The 24,117-nt window shown below is 38.7% G+C and overlaps 1 pseudogene; it reads right to left on the bottom strand.

The window, feature by feature from the left end:
* Positions 1-4,866: 4,866 nt before the first annotated feature.
* Positions 4,867-23,770, bottom strand: LOC130019314 (disks large homolog 3-like; annotated as a pseudogene).
* Between the last annotated feature and the right edge of the window lie 347 nt (positions 23,771-24,117).

Below are 24,117 nucleotides of genomic sequence, written 5' to 3'. Positions count from 1 at the left end.
AAGGGAGTCTCCCAAGTGGTTTTCAAGAGACCAGGGCTCAGCTAACTGGGTAACTTGATTGATTAGTCTGAAGTTGTGCTACTACTAGGATTCTGAAATGTTGGAATCCACCAAGGCTACCCCGGGTATGTCTAGAGGAACATTTGGAACTGTGGTTTCAACCAGGGTCTGGCCATGCACCCTAACCTCTGCTCTCCCCCCCCCCCTCCGAAAAGTTCCATTTTAATAAGTAGCACTGTCCTCCCATCGATTTGCTTGAGCAGGCACCAGTAATGTCTCCATTGTGGGACTTGTTACTGTTTTTGGCACATCGAATACACCACAGGGAGCTTTCCAGGCTCTGCCGTGAGGGTGGGATACTCTAGGTCACTTGCTGGACTCTTCGAGAGGGACAAAGGAATCGAACAGGGTCAGCTATGTGCAAGGCCGACCTGCTGCGCTATTGCTCCAACCCTTCAATAAAGTAACTTGATTATTAGGTTCGGATCATTTGTTATTGTATAGCAATTTATAAGCAAAATATGCAAAGTAATTTTTGTTCTACAAAACTTTAAGTAAACTGAAAGAACTATATCCAGTAACAAATAAAATGTAGACTATTAACTGCCTTAGAAACCAATCAGCCAGACCAGAATTTCAGGAGTGACCATCGATAACTAAGAGTGGGCTGAATTATTTAAGGAACAAAACAGAGCCTAAGTCTTCTATATTTCACAGAAGCCAAGAGATACAAATTACTAAATACTAACCATGCTTGCTAAGATATTTAAAATACCCGAGACTTTAAAAAATGTGTGCAAACGCCCACACACACCACTCTATATAGCTCGTATAGGTCAACAGCTCATATTCTCTATAACTTCTCAAATTTTTCATTTTGGAAGGCAGTATTTAAATTGTCAAGTTCAGATTTATGGCCAGTGTGAGGACTGGCTCAATTACAAGCATACATTCACAGATACAAACCACACATTAGGATACACACAACTGAGATGGAGGCAGGAGTCATCTAATACAGTTGCCTGATTTAAGGTTTTCTTCATGTAAATATATGTTATATGTTCAATATGTTTTACTCTATCAAGTTTCATATTTCTTGAATTTGAATATAAATTTCTGGGTATTTGTTATCCATGATCATCTGTGGAGCATAGCTACAGGCACCAGAGCTGATAAGATCTGTCCCTGGATAGCAGATTCAAGTACCAGAAATCTGGCATTGAGTCCCATTCCCCAAGATTTATCCCCTAACTGCATTCCTAATTGCAGCATCTAACCTTATCTGGGATTCAACCTGGATAAAGCAGAGTTGGAAAGATGATAGGTCAATTATGCTATGTGACTGGACCATCCTTTTAAGCCAAGACCCTCTATAAAATAGGTGTAAAGTTGGCAATAAAGTCAGCAGCCATTAGCTGTCTTCCAGAATGGTTTCTCACACACCCGTCATCCTTCACCCTGTGTCTGCCTGGATCCGGTGCGCAACGTGGCTGGGCATGTTGGGGAAAAACTGTTCCCCAACAATTATCTTCCATTTTTTATATTTGGAGCTTGCCAGGCTCTGCTGTGTGGGAGGGATACTCTCGGTGGCTTGCCTGTCTCTCCAAAAGAGATGGAGGAATCAAACCCAGGTCAGCCACATGCAAGGCAAACGCCCTACCTGCTGTGCTATCACTCCAGCCCATTAAAAAATTATATCATATAAATTACAAAATATTTGCCCACATGGCAGAACCTGGCAAGCTCCCCATGGTATATTTGATATGTCAAAAACAGTAACAAGTCTCACAATGGAGACCTTACTGGTACCTGCTCGAGCAAATTGATGAACAATGGGAGGAAAGTACTACAATATATATATTTTATATTATTGTTTACGTCAGCAAAATGAATCATGAAAATTGGTGGATATTCAGTTTTTTTTTAATTTATTTATTTATTTATTTTTTTAATAGTGAGGCACCATGAGGTACAGTTGTAGACTTACACATTTTTGTGCTTGGGTTTCAATTATACAATGATCAAACACCCATCCCTCCACCAGTGCGCATTTCCCACCACCTCGGATCCCAGCATCCCCTCCCCCCCACAGCCCCTATCCCACCCTGCCTCTGTGGCAGGGCTTTTCCCTCTCTCTCCTTTTGAGTGCCATGGTCTGCAAAAGAGGCATTGAGTGGCAATCATGCTTGGTCGACAGTCTACCCTCAGCATGCTCTCCCATCGTGGGCGGATCCTCCCAACACCCTTTATTTGGTGTTCCCTTCTCTTTCTGAGCTCCCCCTTCCCCTAACATGTGTGGTTGTCCTCCGGGTCATTGAGTAAAATTCCTGGTACTAATCTCTGCCATACTTGGGTGTTAGTTTCCTATTTTGTTACTTTATGTTCCCCAGATGAATGCAATCTTTCTATGTCTATCCCTTTCTTTCTGAGTCATTTCGCTTAACATGATACTTTCCATGTAGTACCACTTGTATGTAAACTTCATGACTTCGTCTTTCCTAACAGCTACGTAGTACTCCATTGTGTAAATGTGCCAGAGTTTCTTCAACCAGTCATCTGTTCTCGGGCACTCAGGTTTTTTCCAGATTCTGGCTATTGTAAAGAGTGCTGCAATAAACAGACAATTGCAGATGTCACTTTGGCTATACTTTTTTGCCTCTCTGGGATATATTCCCAGGAGTGGTATTGCTGGGTCAAATGGGAGCTCAATTTCTAGTTTTTTGAGAATCATCCATACTGCTTTCCAGAAGGGCTGACCCAGTCGGCATTCCCACCAACAGTGAAGGAGTGTCCTTTCTCACCACATCAGCGCCAGCACCGTTTGCTTTTGTTCTTGTGGATATAGGCCAGTCTCTGTGGTGTGAGGTGATACCTCATTGTGGTTTTGATCTGCATCTCCCTGATGATTAATGATGTGGAACATTTTCTCATGTGTCTTTTAGCCATTTGGATTTCTTCTTTGTCAAAGTTTCTATTCATTTTATCTCCCCATTTTTTGATGGGGTTGAATGTTCTCTTTTTGTGGAGTTGAACCAGTATTTTGTATATCCTTGAAATTAACCCCTTATCAGATGTGTAGTTGGCGAATATCCTTTCCCATTCAGTTGACTGTCTTTGTATTTTGGTCACTGTTTCTTTTGAGGTGCAGAAGCTTCTTAGTTTAAGACAGTCCCATTTATCTATCTCTGTTTTCACTTGCTTGGCCAGCGGTGTGACATCTTTGAAGACACTATTAGCTTCTATGTCATGAAGGGTTTTGCCAACATTATCCTCAATGTATCTTATAGATTCCGGTCTGATGTTGAGGTCTTTAATCCACTTAGATCTTACTTTTGTACATGGAGTTAGGCAGAGATCTGAGCCCATTTTTTTGCATATAGCCGTCCAGTTTTGCCAGCATAATTTGTTAAAGAGGCTTTCCCTGCTCCACTTCACTTTTCTTGCCCCCTTATCGAAGATTAGATGCTCGTATACTTGGGGGGGGGGGGGGGGCGTCAGTATATTCAACCCTGTTCCATTGGTCTACAGCTCTGCCTTTGTTCCAGTACCATGCTGTTTTAATTATTACTGCCTTGTAGTAGAGTTTGAAGTTAGGGAGGTTGATTCCTCCCATTTTCTTTTTCCCAAGAATTGCTTTAGCTATTTGTGGGGGCTTATTGTTCCATATAAATTTCAGGAGTGTTTGCTCCATTTCTTTGAAGAATGTCATGAGTATCCTTATAGGGATTGCATTGAATTTATACAATGCTTTCGGTAGTATTGCCATTTTGACAATGTTAAGTCTCCCGACCCATGAGCAGGGGATATCTTTCCATTTCCTCATGTCATCTTTTATTTCCTGAAGTAGTGTTTTGTAGTTTTCTTTGTACAGGTCCTTTACTTCCTTAGTTAAGCTGATTCCTAGGTACTTGATTTTCTGGGGCACAATTTTGAATGGGATTGTTTTCTTCATGTCTTTTTCTTCTCTTTCACTATTTGCGTATAGGAAAGCCATGGACTTTTGGGCATTGATTTTATAACCTGCTGATATTCAGTTTTGAAGCAACAGATTAGTATGCCATTTCTAGGGACACGGGACACAGTAATGGGGATGGATTTGTGAGAAATAAGATTTTACTTGCTTTGTAAATATGTTGACTGAGGTGATCTATTCTTCTGTGGTAAGAATTTTAAAATAAGAGAAACATGAACTTGGGATGCTAAGTGGCGATTTGCAAATTGTAAATAGTATAGAGTTTCTTATTGTGTGTGTAATATATGTATACATATATACACATATACACACATATGTATATGAGATTTGAAAGCTGGAAATAGTATAGAGTTTCTTCTTGTGTGTGAATATATGTATGTATATATGTTTAATATATAATAATTTCTATATATTTTATATAAATTACACTCAGAGACACACATATATATATTTTCTGCCACGATTATGTTGTATCATTCAGAGTTGCAAAACAGTAGTATGGATAGGTAGAAATGCCAGGAGCTTCTCTTCACATGGGCGCACTTCTCAAACTGTGCAGCTGCTTAGAGTCTGTCTTACCATCAGTCCTCCTCTTTTTCTCTCCATTTTTCTTTGGATTGAATGAAAACAAAGACTCAGATGGATTTGCACCTGTGACAGCACTTGGGACAAGTCCATGCAGGAATGGAAACAGTCACATGAGTGAGACAGCATCGTCTCCAAAAGTAAACTGAAAAAAAAATTTTTTTAAAAAGACTAGAAAATTCATTAATTTTTTTTTCTTAAAAAGGGGATAAGAACATTTCTTCTCCCCATGGGACAGGAACAAAGCTGGAGGAGAGAAGAGGGACTTGGTTTCTTCTGTGAAGGATAGAATGATTGGGGGGGATTCTTCAGAGTTTTTCAGGGGAGGGGACCCAAATGTAGTGCCTAGACGACTCCTCCACGATTTGTCTGATTGTTATAAATCTCTTCTAGTGAGTCACCCTGTACAATGGCTGCGGAGTACTCTCCAAACTCCTGCTCCAGCTTCATGGCTTTCTCATAGATCTTATTTGCTTATTCATATGTCTGTCATCAGTTCATTTCCATAAATGTTTTAATGGACTTGGGCTTGACAAAAATGGCAATAGGGTAAAGTTGTTCTTGCTGTAGCCTCTTGATAGCACTGCCAGAGACATCAAAAATGCAGTGCTTGTTTCTCTCTGCAGTTGCCGGCACTGACTGGATGCCAGTTCCATAGAGATTATCATTGAATTGGCCAGCCTCAGTGAACTCATTGTCCTGAATATCCTTCTCCATCTGTTCTCAGGTTACCAAAAAGTGACAGTCTTGTCCATTCACCTCATTATCTCACTGACATCAGGTAGTATGTGGCAGACAGGATGCAAATTTATGTAGAAACTCTGAGATGAAGTCATCATTGCCTTGGTCTTTCAACAGACCCAGGATGATGACAGGTTTTGCATAGTGAATTTCTTACCATGTACTGATTTATATGATAAATTAGCATTTTTCCCTCCCTTGGAAACTCTTTTGTTGTCACTGTATTGGACATCACTCCCTGTTCTTACATGCTGCCATCCTGGGCCATGTTTCCTTTGCTCTTGTAAAATGGAAACTTTTTGAAAGTGGTGAAAACTCTTGTAATATTTATTTTTGATCGACCTATCATCAGTCATTTCCATTCTGTCATGGAACTTCAGTTTTCAATCAAGCTCTCTCTTTTCCACCTTCTTCTTACTGGGGATCATACAAGTTTGTTCACTTTCTCCATGTGGGGTCACCAGTCTGGCCTGCCACTATTCTTCTTCAAAGGCATTAATGTCATGCAAGATATCACCCTAGGACAAGCTGAGTCCCTGGCTTGGCAGACAGCTGTCATAATCAAACAGAGCCCAGACATATGAGGAGCTCTTCTCACTTGTTACAAGGGAACTAGTCCCAGAACTCACTGCTGCTCATCATTTGTCCTCGCCAGTCTTATATCTTTGATTCAAAGCAACTGAACTCTGGTTCCTTGTCTGAGTCCAGGTCTAGAGCTGAGTAGCATCAGCTCAGGCCAGCCCCTCTCTTCCATGCAGGAGATGATGGGCATAAATCAGGGACTAGTGCAGTGTTTCTTAAATTTTTCCTAACCATGGTCCTCTTCTAAGCGTGTTCTCTTCCTGTGTTCTCTTCCCCTACCTCACACACTCCTTCTGGTTGGTCCCCAGTTTGGTGCTCTGGGAGCCCAGATAGGATCAGAATCCCAGTTGAGAAACACTGGTATACAAGACTGCAAAGAAAAGCCTTTAAAAAATTATGGTTAGGAAAAATACATGGAGTAAAATGTTTGTAGATTAAGAGGAGTCTGAAAAAGTGGATAGTGAGGAAGGTAACCTGGAAAAAAAGAACAGAAAACAGAAAACAAATTAAATATTTGTCACCGGCGCCATAACAAATGCCAGAAACTAAAATGAACAAACATAGAAGGGTTGAAACTTTCCATTTTAGATTTATTATAAAACCAGTAGGATATTAAATATTGTTTCAAGTTTAAAATAAGATCTAAACATTCTATCTAAATTGGAACTGGCAGCAACAAGCTCGGGAATATGATAAACCAACTAATATAAAGCATTATTTCTTTGGGCAAAACCAGGAAAATAAGGACAGAAAATATTCCAGCAAAAATATATTTCTGAAAAGAAAAATAGAAGCAAGCGGAATCTCTACGATAAATGATAATTCTTTTGTTAGAAAAAGAAACACATAAAATATCTTCTTTCCATTATTATAAAAGAGTAATCTAGATTTTAAAAAAACTATGAAAACAAATTAAGTGCTTTATCAAAACAAGATTCTCAAACATTAGGGAATACTGCTTGGTTCATGAATTAAAAAATAACTATAAATTCCTAATTTTTATTATCTAAGGGTTAGTTAAAAGAGATTAGTACAGAATTCTCACAAGTTTAGAAAGACAAATTTATGCATGGTAACAACTCTGTTAATTCCTTGAAAAAGGGAAACCGGTGTTTCTCAGTTCATTGTTTCTTCATTTGTAACTTCTTGTTATATATGGTATACGATTTTGCACATATGAAATATTACGTCTTTCTGAAATTGCCAAAATAAAGATGCAACTTTCTGACTTGTGCTTTCAACATTTTAATAATTAAGACTTAGATTACTCTTTTAAGACAAAACAGACCACTATGACAATAACAGTTGGAAAGGATCACTCAGGACAAGAACAGGGTGTTGACAGGCGATAAAGTGATATGAATGACACCCATTCAGTAATAGTTATTGCAAACCACAGTGCCTCAAAGAAAAAAAGGGGGGAAAAGAAGAGAAAAATGTCTGCCCTAGAGGCAACTGGGGTGTGGTGGGGGGAGCCGCTGGGGACATTAGTGGTGGGAAATGTACACTGGTAAAGAGATGGGGCTGAAACATTGTATGACTGAAACCCAACCATGAACATATAACTGTTTATCTCACAGTGAATCAACAAAATTAAAACTATAAAAAGTCTTAAAAATAAATATGTCATTATCTGAAGCAAGCATATGAATATAATTAAAAGTTTAATTCTAATAGCTTTTAAAGTATAGTCCAGACAGCGATTCAAACAGATTACTTTAATGGACAAAAATATTTCTAAGTGCTGTTATGATCACTGGTTATCATTTGAGATGTTTACTTACGTAGATTGAGGAAAAAGGCATACAAGGGAATTTTGAAGATAAAATATCAAGGCATGTTATAGGCAATGGATACATAATAATCACTCCTACTTCTGAAGTATATGTTTCAATGCCCCTAGCTGGTGTCTGACTAAGGATAGTGTCTAATCCTAAATATTAATATTCTTTTTTCCAAGATATGCATAAACGCACCCTATGATAAATTTTAAATTAAAAAACAGGTAAAGAGTTTAAAAGCTAATCATGAAATAAAACTATTATAACCATCATAGAATATATATAACATATCTGTATCTTTCCATAGGATCTATATGAATATAAAGAGTAATAAAACTCAGTGTTGGTGAAATGTTAGAAGCTCTTTCCTATAATGCTGGAAATAAATTGGCACAGGCTTTTTTTGCGGAAAAATTTAACAACATGTAAAGGTAAAGGCCCTCCCATTGATCATCTATTTGCTCGAGCAGGCCCAGTAACGTCTCCATTGGAGACTTTGTTGTTACTGTGTTTGGCATATCGAATACGTCACGGGTAGCTTGCCAGGCTCTGCCGTGCGGGCGAGATACTCTCGGTAGCTTGTCGGGCTCTCCGAGAGGGGCGGAGGAATCAAACTCGGGCCGGCCATGTTGGCCGCTTGCAAGGCAAACGCCCTACCCGCTGTGCTATCACTCCAGCCCTAACAACATGTAGATGACAAAATGTATTAAAACTTAGTATGTGAAGTTTTTCTTGTTTAGAGTCCACAGCCAGGGGTGCTCATAATTTACTCAGACTCTCATTGTACTCAGGCTCCCTCTTGGTAGTGATTAAAAAAATACATGTGGTGCTGGTGATCAAACCAGGATCAGTTACATGAAAGGCAAAAGAATAAACACCTTAACTCTCCTGTCCACAATGAGAATTCTTTTGAATCTAATAGAACTTTCTTAACTCTTTCATTAGATGATCAAATTTCTATTTGAAGATTAATAAAAAGAGGGGGTGTATTCAGATAACATTAATTTTTTTTCTATAATAAGGCTTTTGAGAATAACACTTTGTATTTGTATTTAGTACCCAGGTTCAATTCCCTTGCCCCTCTTGGAGACACTGTCAAGCTACTGAGAGTATCTCACCCTCACGGCAAAGCCTGACAAGCTACCCCTGACATATTTGATATGCCAAAAATAGTAACAACAAGTTTTACAATTTGTTGTGAGACGTTACTGGTGCCCACTCGAGCAAATCAATGAACAATGGGAGGATGGTGCTATTCTATAAATAAAAACTCAAAGATTGTTGACATAGTCACATAATATTGTAGCACTGTAGCACTATCCTCCCGTTGTTCATTGATTTGCTTGAGAGAGCCCGGTAACGTCTCCATTATGAGACTTGTTGTTACTGTGCTTGGCATATTGAATATATCACGGAGAACTTGCCAGGCTTTGCTGTGCGGGCGAGATACTCTTGGTAGTTTGCTGGGCTCTCTGAGAGGGGCGGAGGAATTGAACCTGGTTCGGCCGGTGAGGCCAGCACCATGCAAGGCAAATGCCCTACAGCTGTGCTATTGCTCCAGCCCATTCACTTAATATTAATGATAAAATTCTTTTAAAAATGTACATATTGGGCTGGAAAGATAGTATAGGAGGTAGATAGTCACCTTACAAGCAGCCAACCACAGATCAATCCCTCACATTATTCATGGTTCCTGGGTACCACCAGACATGATCCCTTTAAGAGTATATTTAAATGTAGACAAGTATATGAATATTTGTTCATAATTTTAGAATCAGAAAATTCAAGAATTACAACAATATTTAAGTGGTAGCATTACTGCTCTCATTAATTTTTCACTTAGGTCACACCTAAAAACAAAGTTACATAGAAAAACATTGTTTTAGTATATCATCTTTTTTCTTTCTCAAATTCATAAAAGAAAAACTTTAAAATAAGTCTAACTTAAAATTTTATAACAGGAATCAAGGGGGTTCAGCTACGTTGGTGGTGTTAAGGAAAGACACAGCTAAATATTCAAACCACAGCATCAACAATACTAAAATTGCAAGATCCAAATTTTAATAACCAAACATAAAAGATGACCATCAAGATGGCAAAGTGGAGCAGGGGCAGGGTCGTAGGAGAGGGAAACCCAGGAACACTGATGGAAAGAAGTTTATACTACAATTGGGATCAGTGAAGGAACACTATGTCAAAATCCCAACTATGAATAACTTTGTAATAAAATAATATTTGGGAAAAAATTAAAAAAATATATGAATGAGGGAAAAATTGTATAATGACTTGGGAAAACAAAAGTGGATCCTTGTAAGAAAAAAAGGGGAGGACAGTAATCCCTCTGGGGGGAAAAATCCAATTAAAGGTTGTGAAGTCTATGTTGAGTCAAATAGACTCCACCTTGTCTCTCTGACCACGATCAGATTTCTTGGTCTAAACTATTGAATCTGGAAGCTAGAGAGAACACAGCAGGTAGGATGCTTGTCTTGCACATGGTAGCCTGAAATCAAACCCCAACCCCTAATATTCACTTCCAACCCCTGCCAGGAGTGAGTTCTCAGTTCAGAGCTTGGAGTAAGCCCTGAGCACTGCCACGTGTGGTCCCCAAACCAAAACAAATATGCAACCTGACTCCTGATTCAGCTTCCTATTGGTAGCTACAAAGAATACACATTCACTGATTTCTCGTTACCAAGGACTACAATAGACTGTCAACATTTTATTCACTCCTTATTGAAGATTAGGAAAGAAGAAGGAATGTCATCTGTTACAAAGATTTCACAGTCCAGCATTCTGTCTGAAAATGCCTGTCAGCTCAAAATTTCAAGTAAATGTCCCCCACTGAATTAGACCAACTGCCTTGTTTGTTACTTTAAATTTCCCCTTTCCCTTTGTTTGATGTAGTGCCCCTTGGTGTGAAAGCAGGCATATGCCTTATACCTGAACAATTTCTTAATTATATTTCTATTTGGTTACTTTCAATCTGCCAAAGTATCATCAAGACACAAAATAAGCAACAAGAATGTCTTAATAAAGAAGGAATTACTTTGTGCAAACAATGCTCCCCATTGTAACAGATTGATATTAAAACTAGAAAGTGATCCAGGAACACACAGTTTTGAGTGACTGAGATACCAGAATAGGTACTGAGTAAGTTAACTCTCAAATGTGGCAGAAATCTTGAGTTTAGGCAGAAGCAAACGGAGTTTATTCCCAGATGCTGATACCCAAAAGGACTAGATAGAACTGGGACAAAGAAGACTATATTTGAGAATCCATCTCATAACATTTGTCAGACTCTCAGTCACTTTAAAAATATTCAAGTTTGAGGTCAGAAATAACATTTTGTAATTTTTTAAAATTTAAAAAAAAATTTTTTTAATGAATCACTGTGGGGTACAGTTACAGACGTACAAACTTTCGTGTTTATGTTTCAGTCATACAATGATCAAGTACCCATCCCTTCACCAGTGCCCATTTTCCACCACCAATGATCCGGTATCCCCCCATAACATCCCCCCACCCCACCCTGCCTCTGTGGCAGGGCATTCCCTTTTGTTGTCTATTTCCTTCTAGATATTGTGGTTTGCAATAGAGGTATTGAATGGCCATCATTCGGTCTGCAGTCCACTTTCAGCATGCGTCTCCCATCTCAAGCGGGCCCTCCAAGCAAGAGATCACTTAATAGGCTGGAATGGATGTTTTCTATTAAGGAGGCCCAGGTTCAATACCCAGCACATGGTCCCCTAAGCACTGAACCTGCAGTAGTCCCAGAACCTGGCCAGCTATGGGCTCTCCAACAGAAAAGTTAGCTCTGTAGCACTGTCTTCCCATTGTTCATCGATTTTGCTCGAGCGGGCACCAGTAACGTCACCATTGTGAGACTTGTTGTTCCTGTTTTTGGCATATCGAATATGTCACAGGTAGCTTGCCAGACTTTGTCCTGCAGACTGAATACTCTCTGTAGCTTGCCAGGCTCTCTGAGAGGGGCAGAGCAATTGAACACTGGTTGGCTGCGTGCAAGGCAAATGTCCTACTGGCTATGCTATTGCTCTGGCCCAAACAGAAAAATTACAAACAAAAATTTAGCCGTCAGGACATAATACTGAAAGAATAGGATAACTAGGGGCCAGGGGCAATAGTACAGTGGGTATCGTGTTTGCCTTGCATGTGACCGACAGGAGTTTGATTCCCAGCATCCCATATGGTCCCCCAAGCACCGCCAGGAGTGATTCTTAAGTGCAGAGCCAGGAGTAATCCCCCTGTGCATGGCCAAAAAGCAAAAAAAAAAAATAGCATAATGAGGAAGACCTTTTCTAAAAATGACAATAAAAATGAGGTGTGCAACATATACAGACTGAAAAACTCAACAGCGAAATTTAAGTTCTTTTCCAAAGCATTTAGACACTGTTTCTCACCTTTTAATGACTGTAGGCTCCTTCAGATTGTGTCCTTCTGGTGTCCTCTTCCTAGTTGTGGACCACCTAATCTAATTTCAGACCTTGGTCACTATTTATACAATATTCACCTATACTCCACTTAGAATATCCTCGGTGGCCACAGGGCCCACCTGGCCTTAGTTGAAAAACACTGGTTTAGATTAAAATCCTAATTATATTTCCACAGAAGTTGATGTACTGATTGCAAAATAATATCTAATACCATGCAATAATATTTTCACCAGATCCCAGAACCGCGCGGCCGCATTCGCGGCCGCGCGACATCTTAAGAGAACTTTTTTTTATGACATCTTATTGTCTTATTCCTACTTTGGACAAACTTGCAGGCTATCGAATGTAGCCTGCCCACAGGGCAGAGTCTGGCAAACTCCCCGTGGCGTACCAAATATGCCAAATACCAGTAACAATGATGGTTCTCATTCTCCTAAATAGCCTTGAATATAATCTCAGGGCTAGGATGAAAGAGACGTTACTGGGGCCTGCTCGAGGCAATCGACGAATAACAGGATGATGAAATGAAATGAAATGATATTATATTTTGGGAAAGACAAATTATATAATTATAGTTATTAATAAAATAATGATACATAAATAAAATATAAAAATGCAATGGATAGTGTGTCTATGCAAACATGGGAATTTGTTATATAACAAAATGGCATTTTAATCAAATGAGGAAATAACTGACTGTAAAACTTACTAAAGAAAATTCTTTAGTCATTTGACCTTCTATTCCATAATATAATGGATTTCTATCCATGGAAGCAGAATCAATGAAGGGTTTTAGGATGATGCTAAGCCTATCTTCACTAACTACATACATAAGAACTTATCACAAGATTTAACCTATTCATTTATAACACTAACATGGACTTAACCAAATTTTATTCATACTTGATCATTCTGTCCTGTAAACTCCCACAATGACAAATAGACACCACTGGTGCCTAGATTCCAAACATTAGTAATATCATAGACCTATAGTCTAATAACCAATTCCTTCTAAATAGTTCCCTTTCTCTATCATAGTCCTACCTTGAAATATAGCCAAAGTGTATTTAGGCAAGATTTGGAAGGACTATTATCAGAGTTTCTGCTACCAAACTCTTCCCATAAAGAGAGAAAAGTGTGACTGTTATTAATTGTGGTCTGGAAAGGCATCATGACCTTTTACCAAACTAAGAACCTAAGTCTTAAATACCAAAAATTGAATTTTTTTTATTTTTTTGGGGTTACACCTGGTGATGCACAAGGGTTACTCCTGGCTCTGCACTCAGGAGTTACTCCTGACGGTGCTCAGGGGACCATATGGGATGCTGGGAATCGAACCTGGGTCGGCTGCATGCAAGGCAAATGCCCTACCTGCTGTGCTATCTCTCCAGCTCCAAAAGATTGAATTTTTTATTAGATCATGTGGGGTATTTGAGAATTATCTATTCATTTAAGTTTACTATGCTCTCTGCTAATACCTCCTGGTTGACACCTTTTTATGATCTTTCACTCTGCTATATTTTATACTATCCATCTTGTTTTTGATAGTAAGTGCAACTATTTGGTATCTGACACTCTGATGTCTGTTTATTTTCACTGACTCAGAGAGCCTTTCTTAATGGTAACATTCCCTACTTATGGCTGCTTTATTATTTCAAGCATTTATCTCACCAATATGAATTTTATATCCAGTACTGTGAACAACTTTATAAAAATAAAATAAAATTGGGGAAAGAAAAAGAAAATATGCTATAGTGTTATAGTGCTACATTACCTACACAAACTAGTATTTCTACTCCATTTTACATTTATCAGATATTAATATTTTATTTAATTTATTGGCCGCTTGTAAGGCGAACGCCCTACCTGCTGTGCTATCGCTCCAGCCCATTTTCTCGTAATAGAAAATGGTTCTAATGACATAAATAAAATTAAAAGGTTTGTTATTTAAAGATATGTTGTTGGAACTGGACAAGTTCATTATGTTGAAAAGATTAAAATAATAAAGTAGATTTAAGATACATAGAATATTATTTTCAAGGAGATTTGGGTCACTTCTTTCAACTTAATAGGAAGATAACTGTAAACTTCTTATAAAAAGCAAGAGGAGTGTAAATTAATCATGAGAGATTGGAAGGGATAACTATCTACACATTAAACATCATCTATTTAGTCAGGCATGGTCTGAGAGTTAACAGTCTCATGTAATCTATTCTAAATTAATCAGTGGCTTCAGGGCATCCACCTACTTAATTTTAGCAAGAAAATAGCCCTTCAAAATGGTCTTTTAAGTATGCAAACATGTATCTAGCATTTATCTAGATAAATGCTAGATGTGTTTGATAAAGAGATTTATTTTTCTAAGAGAAATTACTACTGACCTCCCCCTTCTTGGATTCCTTAACATTTTCAACAATATTGTTTTTAATGTTGTTTTGTTAACCTGTAACTTGAAATTACTGTTTGTCTCCTCTTATAGGTTTCTAAATATCAGAAAAAAAAAAGAAGCGCATCAGCAATTTTTTTTTACCTTTACTGCCTAAATTGGGGTCAGACACATATGTGGGAAGTTGTCTCTTTACTAGTAACCCCAAGATAGGGATCTTTCCTGGTGTTAAATAAATTTAAGTAGTTTTATTCAATGAGATTTGAAAAGGTGTGGCCAGGTAAGAATAGAATGAATTACCATAGCTTCAATGCCATACAAAGGTGCTTGCTGATCACCATATGACTACAGCTATGAAATATCCCAGCCTTTGCTCTGTATCTATTTTGATGTATCTATTAACAACTAATGTATGTGCTAACTGTCCTTAATATACTTGTCAATGTAAACAATGTGTCTATGGGGGTGGGGGGGGAAGCCAGGGTTGGTGAGCAGAAATTGTATTTAGTAAATGGCAGCCTATCCCTCTGGGACCATCAAGGCTAACTTGCAATCAGTACAGGCCATTGTGTCTGTTTCATTCTTTTCGTCTGAACTCTCAGAGTCAGGACTGAAGTTGCTGCTTTGACTCTAGTGGTGATAACCCTCACATGGCTTCTCAGTAAATGGAACAACTTAAAAATAACAGGAACAAACAAATAACAGTGGGAGAAGCATGCTGAAAGTAGACTAGAGACCAAACAGGATTGCCACTCAATGCCTCTCTTGCAAACCACAGGGCCCAAAAGGAGAGAGAGAGAGAGAGAGAGAGAGAGAGAGAGAGAGAGAGAGAGAGAGAGAGAGAGAGAGAGAGAACAAAAGGGAATGCCCTGCCACAGAGGCAGGGGGGGATGGGGGGATGGGGAGTGGGAGGGATGCTGGGACCCGTGGTGGTGGGAAATGGGCACTGGTGGAGGGATGGGTACTTGATCATTGTATAACTGAAACCCAAGCACAAAAATTTGTAAGTCTATAACTGTACCTCATGGTGTTTCACTAATAAAAAAAAATAATAAAAAATAAATAAAAACAGGCAGAGAAGATTTTCAGAAGTGTAAATTTTTAGAATAGTAATGGTAGTTTCCACATTTGCTTCCATAAATCTAATGCATGACTACATAATAGAGCCCATCTTTTAGAAAAATTGCATGCGTTAACTGAAGTTTGAAAAGGTTTTAGAGGCCAGTACAATTTTTGTTTGTGGGGGATGCGGGCTGCCTAGCAATGCTTACAGCAGCCCCAGCGTGGAGGATAGAACGGAGTCTAGCACAGGGTTTACTGTGAGCCATCTCCGTGGCCTAACGATACAATTTGGGGAGTTGCTATATAGCAAAGGGATAGAAAGTTTTTCCAGAGAGTCACTCTGGGTTTTCTGGGGAAGGGGATTGTTTTTGCTTTTTAAAAATCTTTTTGCTTCTTTAATTAAAGAGCAATAAAAATACCTCACACATTGTTTATGTTTGTCGCGAGACACTGAGCTTAATTCCTTTCAATTGGGACTGTTCTATCTAACCAGAAAATGCCCAGATTCTTAGTAGAAAAAATTATGCATCAAGAAAGTGATGAGCCAAAACACCTTAAGAGTCCCTTCAAATCTTCTTGAAGTTCTATAACTCTATCTGCTTTTCATCAGTTCAGTGTTTAAACTTGAATCAATAATAACCAAATACACACAGCACTTGGAGCCCTAGGCTGTTTCTTGGTAACATTTTTGTTATTCACAGAGCTCTGATCAGGATATCCATGAGGGAGATTTTAAATAGTAAGTGTAACTGCATTCCTACAGAGAGAAATTGCCACAGATTGTTTCAATACTAATGACTTAGCAGTTTATAATGTACTAAGGGAAGAAATATATTTAACAATTAGACTTTAAAAAAATAATACTTTCGTCTTTCTGTATTTCCTTCTATCTGACTAAAAATAACTGCCTATGCAATAATTCCAGGCAAAGATTTATCAAATGACAATCAAAAGCTTTGGAAAATAGTATTTTGTAAACCACACTCCCCCCACCCCCCAAAAAAAGAACCCCATATCAGTTCTATATGACAATCTTGAGTGGAGTCTATATATTTTATGTTGTTCTAATGAGGGGTGGAGCATGGGGGGGGATGGAGACACATTTTATAATCTTCATCCTTTACATATTTTGGGTTAGATCACGATCTGAAGACATGGATGCTTTTAGTGGATGGGCTTCACAGCTAAAAAAAAAAAAAAAAGGAGACAATAAAATTTTCCCAGATGCTGCATATTCACAAGCTTCTGCTCCCATGTATCACACTTTTTTCTTTTTTTTAAATTGAATTTACAGTTACAAAGTTGTTCACGATTGGGTTTCAGTCATACGATGTTCCATCTCTCATCCCTTCACCAGTGTACATTTCTCATCAACAATGTCCCCAGTTTCCCTGCAACCCTCCTTTCCCAAGCCTGCCTCTGGCAGGTGCTTTTCTGATCTCTCCTCTTCCTTTTCTCCTTCTCTCTCCTTTTTCTCTTTTCTCTCCCACCCCTTCCTGAGACCCACTCTCTCCCTCTGTCTCTTCCTCCCATGCCCCTCTCCTTTTGGGCGTTACGGTTTGCAATGCAAGTACTAAAAAGGTTATGTTTATCCCTTTACTTACTTTTAGCACTCAGTTCTTGTCCACAGTGATCATTTCCAACTATCTTTGTCATAGTGGTCTCTTGTCTACCCTAGCTATCACGAGTCCCACTATGACTTGTGGCAAGCTTCCAACTATGGACCATTCCTCCTGGCCCTTGTTTCTACTGTCCTTGGGTATTAGTCTCATACTACAATTTTTTTTAATCGCACAAATGAGTCCAGTCATTATATGTCTGTCCATATCCCTCTCTTTTCACTCAGCAGGATACTCTCCATATCCATCTACTTATACATGATTTTTTTGACTTCGTTTTTCCTGGTGGTTGCACAGTCCAGTGTGTAGATGTACTACAGTTCTTTACTGAGTCATCTTTCTTAGGCACTCAGGTTGTTTCTGGATATCGTGATTTGTGCTATAATGAGGTCCATTCTAAATTCCTCCAGAGAGGTTGGTTATACGGCTCATTATTATTGGTTGGGTCAACTGAGAAAGCATCTTCAGTCACTAAGCCTGGTGAGTTTCTGCGTTGCTTTACCATTGTGACCTTCATAGTTTGGATTTGTTTCTTGCATGTTTCTGTGTGGTTTGAAGCATATATTAGGAGATCTTTGTATGTTTATGGTGAATTATGGAGGGGTGAAGAAACGTCTGGCTGTGGTTCACTGCTACCTGTGGAGGAGAATGGCTCTCCTGGGTCCAAAGCTGCTACCTCAAATCCCCCTGCCCCCGCTGCCCACCGCATCTCATTTTTGTCTTATGTTTTAAGACCCAGCTTCCATGCCCTGCAGTATTGCTTGACTGCATTTTTACACTGACAATTCTTACTTTGATCTTTCCTGGTGTATTTCCCTGGTGTTTTCTTTCCTGACACAACAACTAAAAAATTCAGTGTATTGCTACACCTCCCAGATCAACTAAGGTTTATCAACTGAGAAAAAGCAAAGTGATAATGCATAACCAGCAAAAGTCTATCTCTATAACTTAAAAAAGAGTAAAAATATGTTATACAATGGAAATAGAAACTTTTTAGAAACATAAATTTTGCTTATTTTATAGGGATCTCAGCTTTGCTCAGATTCAGTCAAAGTTCTCATGCATTAAAGCCTACAATAATAGACATCATGGTAGCATCTCAGTATTTAACACTAGCACTAAGAAAAAAAGAATACAAGCAATCCAAGAATTTTTCTGTGGCTCACCAACAGTCTATGTTGTTTTCATGATATAAACAATTTCACATACCAACTTCAGACAAAGTGACACAAAAGCAGTATATTTTTATTTTCATCTACTAGAAAAATATGAATATTCTTTTGCAGATAACAGGAGTAACTTGATTATCACTGAAGTTTTATAAGGCACAATAGATGGAATTTGTACAAATATTTGGTCATAAAATTTCTCTTACTTCATGGCAACATCCAATCCAGATACAGCTTTGCTTCTTCCAACTCCCTGAATCACTTCTTCAAAGCTCTAGTCAAGAGTAGGCCCTTTCTAAGACTTACTGTAGTGGGCTGCATAGTTCCCTGTGGTATCTGATGTTTCTAACGATAATGAGTAATATTACTTAATTGCTGATGTGAACTTTTATTTTTGTTCTATTAAAAAGATTTCCACATATCTATACAATTTTTGCAAAATTTTAGTATGGCTCATAATATTTCATCTAGTGGCTAAATAATAATTTAGTAAAATATACCTCAATTGTTATATATTTGAATCTGTTAGCAAATATTTGTGTCTTATCATTAGATACTGGCTAAACTAATTTTCTTCACATATTTGCTAAAACTAAAAGGTTAAAAAGTAACTCTGGTTATAAAATTGTTCACTTGTTAAGTAAATTAAATGGTTAGCTTTGGATATAAAACCATATAATTTTTAAAAATTTTAGAAACAGTAAGAATTATTCCCTTGGTCATGAGGTCATGAAAAGACTGGTTTCTATAAGGTAAAGGTAAAGGCCCTCTCATTGATCATCGATTGCTCGAGCGGTCCCAGTAACGTCTCCATTGGAGACTTTGTTGTTATTGTGTCTGGCATATCGAATACGTCATGGGGAGCTTGCCAGGCTCTGCTGTGCGGGCGAGATACTCTCGGTAGCTTGCCGGGCTCTCCGAGAGGGGCGGAGGAATCGAACTTGGGTCGGCCAAGTTGGCTGCGTGCAAGGCAAACGCCCTACCCTCTGTGCTATCGCTCCAGCCCTATATAGATATGACAAATATTTGGTGGAATGACTTATTTGAATATTTACTGTTATTGACCTCAACTAGAAACTGAGAACTTCAATGGAAAGAGAGAAAATAGCAGAGAGAGACAAGAATGGGAAAAAAAGATATGAAAAGAGAAGAGAGACAAATAGCACCTACTTCAATGAGGCAATCTCTCTGTTCTCCAAGACTTGAGGCCAAGAGGAAGTAAAGCCTTGCTAAGAGCTAACTCCACTTTTCACCCTGACAAGGCAAATGCATCTTCTGTGCACTGCTAGGGATAAGATCCCAGAGCAGGGAGCCAGGAAAAGCCCTTGACCACCACCAAATGTGGCCCAGAAATCAAAAACTAATCTCCAAGTTTTTTTCCAGGTGCCTTGGGTTAAGCTTTAAAGCTACCTCCACAAACACACCTGAGGCATTTTATTTAGTCTCACTTTTTATTATTCACCTTTTTCACATTCACACTCTTTACCTTCTCAAAATTTTCTTTTGAAAACCGCGCCATCAAATTCTATCTGGCCCTTCCGTTCCATTTGAATTCCATTAAACACACAGTACACTTCTCTAAGAAAATGGCTACGGAGCACCATGAGTGAAGCTCTGGAGGCCCCCAGCACCACAGGTCTTGATCAGCTCTGTGTCCCCTTTCTGTTTTGACCACTCTCCTGTTTGAATGTGTTTGGTTTCTGTTTACTTAGATTCACTGTGTCTCTCTCAGCATCATTCCTTTTCTAAAGTTCAGACTGAAAGACCCCTTGGTGCTGAGGAGGATCAAGCAAATCGGCCTTATCAAGCCACCAGATTGGGGTGCTTAGGTGGTTAACACATCCCTGTTATCATCACACGTTTCCCATTAACAGAGCAGTGAAGGTGCTCTGCCAAATTTCATTAATTATACTTTTCCATTGTTCTGAGAGCACAACAGAAAGCTCAATTGACAGATCTGGATAAATCTTGACATTGATTATAAGTTGTATGCCTGAAACTTTCTTTTAGAAGTCTCCTTAAAAAGTCAAATGCTAATTTTGCAGCTAACTTGATTTATGTTACATTGTTATCAATCAATCACGCTTGTAATTGGCTTTTGCTTTTATAGCAATTCTAATATTCATGTGACTTTAAGAATGATGGAGTCCACATTTGTTCCAGCTTCTTCACCGAATAACAGGTAACCCAGAGAGACTAAGTCATAATTGTTAGAACCTAAAAGTAAATTCTCTCAAAAGTGAAATGGTCACATGACAAAATAAACAATTTTAAATAATAACAGTTCCTTAAGTTCTCTTAAATATATTAAATAGTATTCACACAATGAAAAACTTTTAAAAATTATATGCCATGTACAAGTTCTTTTATGCATCAATAACTACTTGCAGAGGATATTGCTCTCAAAAACAAATCATAATCAATAAATTTTAAGCCATTTTAAAATTGAATAGTTCTCCATAGTGCTCTAGTTATAATTTAAAAAATAATTTTAGAGCAACTATTACCTCTTCAATCATTTTCAGAATATTAATAATTTTGTCACTCGTCTTTTATAGGCAGAGAGAAGCAAGTAACTTTCTCATTTGAAACAAATCCAATTTCTAATCATAACTTTCTATGATACAATTGAACGACTAATATTTGAAAGTTTGGGTAGAATTGATATTGAAAAAACCTTTAAGATATTTTTTAAACCCCCAATTCTATGTAGCTAAATTAAATTTATATGGACGTTAAATTCAGATAAATTGAGTAGAAAAACAGCTTTTATTAATTTCAGTTTGTCAAGGAAATAAAAAAAATTATTTATAGTGAAAAAGTATGCAAGAAAATTTTATATGTGAATTTGGGGCTCATTTTTATATTTTACTGTCCAATTACACTTTGCGTTCCTTTATTCATATCTAATATAAATCAACAGAAAATTCAAACTCTACAACTTGAGGACAGGAGGCAAAGATACCTTCAAACTATCAAAATTTACCCAAGTCTACAAATGTGCTTTATTGACGACAGTTAGCAAACAAGGTCTGTAGGTGTCTAGAATTGTTTCCACTACCCTTTGCCCAATGTATTTGTAGAAAATATGGACAAATATACTGAGGACAACAGATAGGAACACAGTAGATGGGCAATTCAATACTAAGTGGAAGCATTAGTAATTTCTACAGAAATATTATCTTTGTAACTGATATGCTGTGATTTGCCAAATCACAGCTTTCAGACTCTAAGGGTTTCTTCTTAATGGTCCTGATATGGTCTACAGATGAGGCTATACTACATTGTATAGTATAAAACACTCAGGGTGTTTAATTCTAAGGAACCTCTGCTGAGGCATTTCTTCCAGAGCTACTCAAAAAAAAAAACTGCTTCAAATGTGATTGATTGATATTATGCTCTTAAAGATGGGAGGTATTGTGGCAATTTGTTCTTCAGTGAGTTTAAATTTCAGTGTTTACTTAAAATACATGTGCAAAATAAATGCTCAACTTTTTCTACTTTTAGTAAATTATATCACCATTTTAGCCCAGGTTAGAATAGTTTATTATGACTTTTACTCACAGCAATTACAACCTTTCAATCCTATTGTTTATTTTTTTAGGTTTTATTCTTTTTTTTTAAATTGAATCACCATGAGATAAGGTCACAAAGGTTTCATGTTTGAGTTTTAGTCATACAATCGTCCAACACTCATCCCTCCACCTGTGCACATCTTCCACCACCAATGTCCCCGGTATACCTCTCCTTTCAAACCCTCGCTGGCAGACAATTCCCTCCCATCAGCTCTCTCTACTTTTGGGCATTATGGTTTGCAATGACTATCACGTTTGGTTATTTATCTACTTTTAGCATACATCTCCCATATGGAACGATTCCTCCAATCATCATCGATGAAGTGATCCCTTCTCAATCCCAACTGCCTTCTTCCACAGCTCACGAGACAAGCTTCCAACTATGGATAAACGTGTTTAATATGATAAAAGTATTTAATCAATGGCCTTTGAAACTTTGTGCTCCTTCTCTATGACTCTCATCTCACTACACATTTTAAGAAAGCCAAAGAAAGATAAAAAGATCAAAAAGGTCAAAATGTACTGACTTTCCGTCCGTGGCTTAGGAGGTATAGTTTCTGAGAGAATTCCCATGCTACAATCATTTATCTTTGACTGGGCCAAGAGAGAACCTTGGCATTTTTGTCAAGGGGGCACATAACCAAGTTTGCTGGATGCTAGTTTTTAGAGCACACGAAGGAATTACAAGAACAGTTGCTGGTGAACTCGCTACCACTCACCACTGAACTGGCCCACAACAACACTGGCCTATGTCTCACTCAACAAACAGACCTAGAACATAGCATTGGTAGCAGCAGACAACACTTAGAACAACCCCAGGGCACACCTGCCATGTCTTCTAAAACAGATGAGCAGTGGCTTTGTTCCCCGAGGCCATCACCTCGACAGGAACCTGACCATCACAGCTTGGTTAGAGGCAAAACAAATCTGAGTCAGCTTCGGTGATAGCAGAAATAACAGCAGTACTTCCTAAAACAGCACAGCCAACTCCAATGCCACCATTAACTGTGGTGTCCTCAGGGACAGCCTTGGGGAGCAGATACTTGTCAAGGTCACTTACCTTTGGAAGACTGGCAATAGCAGGGACACAGCAGTCTTCAGCTATGAGCTAGAAGCAGCAGCGGCAGTTTCTGTGATCCTGAGTTGGCTGTTCAGTTACTGCCATCACATGTCACTCCATGTCCTTCACTTGAGTGGAGTTGGCTGAGGTGTTCAGTCCACAGAGAGCAGCGAGTTCCTGAAGAACCCACAGAAGCAGACCAATAGATGGTCACCAGTGAGAGTGTGTGGTAGAATTCTGTCTGCCAATAGACCCAGCGTTCAGGAAGTTCTAGGAGCACATCTTGCCCAGAGAAAGATTCCAAAGCTGGAGCAACTGAGCAACATGTTCAGCGTCAGACGATCTTTCACCCTGAGCAGTGACCAAACGCTGTTCTCATACTGGTTTTTGCCAGCAACCTACTCACACGAATGTGCACAACTCAAGAACAATGTAAAACTGGAGAACTCTTTTCAAGCAGCTGCAAAGAGTATGTAAAGCAAAGATGCTCCCCAGGAAATGCTGGCCGGGAGCTAGCAGCAGCCCTTTAAATAAACTAGACGCCAATGAGCTTCCCATAGGTGCCAGGTGCGGATGGTGGAGTTCATCGCGGGGATGATGCTGATTGGCTTGTGCATGCTCTCGCTCACCTGTAGCTGGTTTGCTATTGCATTGAGGATTCAGACCACACAGTAAGCCTCCAAACAGCCTGCACAGGGAAAAATCATTCATCTTTCCTGACCTTAAAAGAACCAGTATTACCCAAGTGGTGTCCAGCTCATTTCTCTGTTCTTGTAGTAGCTCCATAGTGTTACGCTTTAAAGCTTCAAGACCAGAAGAAAATTACCCATGCCTTGCAGAAAGTGCAGGGGTAAGGAAGAGAGTCAGCTCAGAGTTGGAGAAACAGAGCTTTATCTTCATGAATTTAGTTTAGCCCAGGATTCTGGCCTCTGTAGGGCCCTGAGGTGGTTTGCCTGAACACAGTGATACCTGCGACAGAAGTCTGAAGAATACAGCCTCCTAAGAAAACTCCATCAAAACTAGAGTGTCTACTGAGTTCACTCTAAACCAGTGTTTCTCAACTGAAATGCCAGAGGGCTCTTGTAGGCCCCCATGATGTGCTCAGGGCCTACAGATGAAAGTCTTATAAATAA

This window comes from Sorex fumeus, unplaced genomic scaffold (assembly GCF_029834395.1).
Source record: "Sorex fumeus unplaced genomic scaffold, SorFum_2.1 ptg000008l, whole genome shotgun sequence".
NCBI classification, from domain to species: domain Eukaryota; kingdom Metazoa; phylum Chordata; class Mammalia; order Eulipotyphla; family Soricidae; genus Sorex; species Sorex fumeus.
Note: the sequence above shows the minus strand (reverse complement) of the source record. Positions and strands in the feature narration are given on the sequence as shown.